The sequence below is a fragment of the Herpailurus yagouaroundi genome, unplaced genomic scaffold (assembly GCF_014898765.1).
Source record: "Herpailurus yagouaroundi ecotype Mexico unplaced genomic scaffold, PumYag 182, whole genome shotgun sequence".
Taxonomy (NCBI): domain Eukaryota; kingdom Metazoa; phylum Chordata; class Mammalia; order Carnivora; family Felidae; genus Herpailurus; species Herpailurus yagouaroundi.
In genome coordinates, this window is record NW_024412413.1 from 56,148,909 (window position 1) to 56,151,660 (window position 2,752).

Below are 2,752 nucleotides of genomic sequence, written 5' to 3' on the forward strand. Positions count from 1 at the left end.
AGCATTGCATGCTTTTCTGCCATGGGAAAAACTTATTAAAGCAAAATTAATTATTAATAACAATATATTGTTTGAAATAAAATACAGAGGGTTTCTTAAGGTTTTTGAACAAGGACACTGTTCATACACTAAAAAGCAGTAGTCTGAGTTAAGGTCAGAGTATCTCCTGATTAGTGAATTTAATGAATATTATTTGGGTGAGTTTATATCTCAAGTGTTGAGTGCACAGAAGGCTTTTTGCTCTATTTTTTAAATTAAGTCAGTTTCAATTCAGTTCTCAGAAAAGTGAGGATAGATAAATTACTGACATCTTGATAAGTCAGGAATAATGCCTAAAGTATAACTTGCACATTTTATCTATAGGCTTCATCAGTTCTTAATTTGCAACTGTAAACGTTGACCCTATTTTACTCAATAGAAAATTGTGTTCAAATGGATCTACTCTAAGGGCATGAAATAATGTTTATAATATAAATAGGAGATGAATTTTACTCATCTCAGCCTTCTCTTTAAGTGTGTTCAAATTTAAATCAGGATAGCTCAGGATTAAATGAATAACAAAGCAAAAAATGCAGTTTTTCCCTCTCCACAAAGGGCCTGAGCTCAGCCTGCACACCACGGAAATACTTTGATTACCTGCAGACCTTTGCCAGATAAGGCAAGAGTCCAGGGCACTAGCTCCTTATCTCACTCCAGCTTATTCTAAAGATGTAAAATTTGGTGCAGATTCCCGACTCATAATGCTTCAAAGTGTATACCTTTTATCCCATGCTACAGCTGTTTCTGTGAGCCAAAGGTAAAATAATGAGCTATTATTGAAGAGAGCTGGGGAAGTCCCCAAACAGCAAAAGATGGTGTGACCATCGCAAAATCCATTGACTTAAAGGCTAAATTAAAAAATATTGGTGCTAAACTTGTTTGAGATGTTGCCAGTAATGCAAATGAAGAGGCTGGGGCTGGCATGACTACAGCTGGTCTACTGACACGCTGGGTTGCCAAGGAAAGCTTCTGGAAGGTTAGCAAAGATGCCGATCTAGGGTAAATAAAGAGAGGTGTGACGTTATCTCTTGATGTGGTAATTGCTGAATTTAAGAAGCAGTCTAAACTTGTGATGACCCCGGAAGAAATTGCTCAGGTTCCAATGATTCCTGAAAACGGAGACAAAGAAATTGATAACATCATTTCTGATGCATGAAGAAGGCTAGAAGAAAGAAGAAAGGGTGTTACCAGATTAAAGGATGAGAAAGTACTAAATGGTGGAGTAGGGATTATTGAAGGCATGAGGTTATATTTCTCCATACTTTATGAATACATCAAAAGATCAGAAATGTGAATTCCAAGATGCCTATGTTCTGTTGAGTGAATAGAACATTTCTAGAATCCAGTAAATTGTATCTGCGTCTGAAATGGCCAATGCTCACCAGAAGCCCTTGGTCATAATCACTAAAGATATTGATAGAGAAGGTCTAAGTACATCAGTTCTGAATAGGCTAAAAGTTGGTCTCCAGAGTGTAATGGTCAAAGCTCTTGGTTTGGGTGACAGTAGAACCAGATTAAAGACATGGCTACTGCTACTGGTAGTACTATGTTTGGAGAAGGATTGACTAAATCTTAAAGATATTAAGCCTCAGGACTGAGGAAAAGTTGGAGAAGTCATTGTGATCAAAGATGATGCTACGCTCGTGAAAGGAAAAGGTGGGAAGGCTCAAATTGAAAGCTGTATTCAATAAATCATTAAGCAGTTAGATATCACAACTAGTATATATGAAAAGGAAAAACGAAATGACCATCTGGCAAAATTCTCAGATGGAGTGTCTGTGCTGAAAGTTGGTGGGACAGATGGTGTTGAAATGAATGAAAAGAAAGTTACAGATGTCCTTAATGCTATGAGCTGTTGCTGAAGAAGGCATAGTTCTAGGAGGGTTTTGTTCTCCGCTCTGGTACATTCCAGCCTCTGGTACACTCCAGTCCGAGGCTGTCAATAACTCCAGCTAATGAAGATCAAAAATCAATATAGAAATTACTAAAATAACACTCAAAATCCCTGCAATGACCATTGCTAAGAAGATAGGTGTTGAAGGATCATTGATAACTGAGAAAATTATTCAACGTTCTTCAGAAGTTAGTTATGACACCATGTTTGGAGATGATGTGAATATGATGGAAAAATGAATCATGGATCCAACTGTGGTTGAAAAAACTGTTTTAGTGGATGCTGCTGGAGTGCCACTCTGTTAACTATAGCAGAAATTGTCGTCACAGAAATTCTCAAAGGGAAGGATCCTGGAGTAGGTGGAATGGGTGGAACAGCAGGTGGCATGTTCTAATTCCTGGAGTAGTTCATTGCTGCTATTAGTGAACTAAAAGAGAAAGCTCAAGGCAGTGCCCCTCACCAATAACTTCAGGGAAGTCAATTGAAGAAAATGACTGAAGAAAAGGCTGGCTGATGTTGAAGAAAATCTCTATAGCCATGAGTTACTGATTTCAGTTGACAGTCAATAATGGTTTACTGCTGTCATCTTCCATGCTGAAAAATAATTTATTTTGCATTTTTAATAAAAAGACATTTATACATTCCTAATAACTGAGTGCAAAAGCCATGTTCCAATGTACCCCTTTCAACTGAAATTGCTGAGGCATTTTTACTACACTTAAATCTTCTGTTAAAATCAGGATTTTAACACTTGCCATCACATGAGAAGTTAAGAAACAGCCTTTCTGTGGAGAATAACAGTTGTGTGCAAGGTAGAGA

At 37.4% G+C, this 2,752-nt stretch overlaps 1 pseudogene; it reads left to right on the forward strand.

Annotated features, from left to right (window-relative positions):
• Window positions 1-569: 569 nt before the first annotated feature.
• LOC121040080 (60 kDa heat shock protein, mitochondrial-like) lies at window positions 570-2,327 on the forward strand (annotated as a pseudogene).
• The last annotated feature ends 425 nt before the right edge of the window (window positions 2,328-2,752 follow it).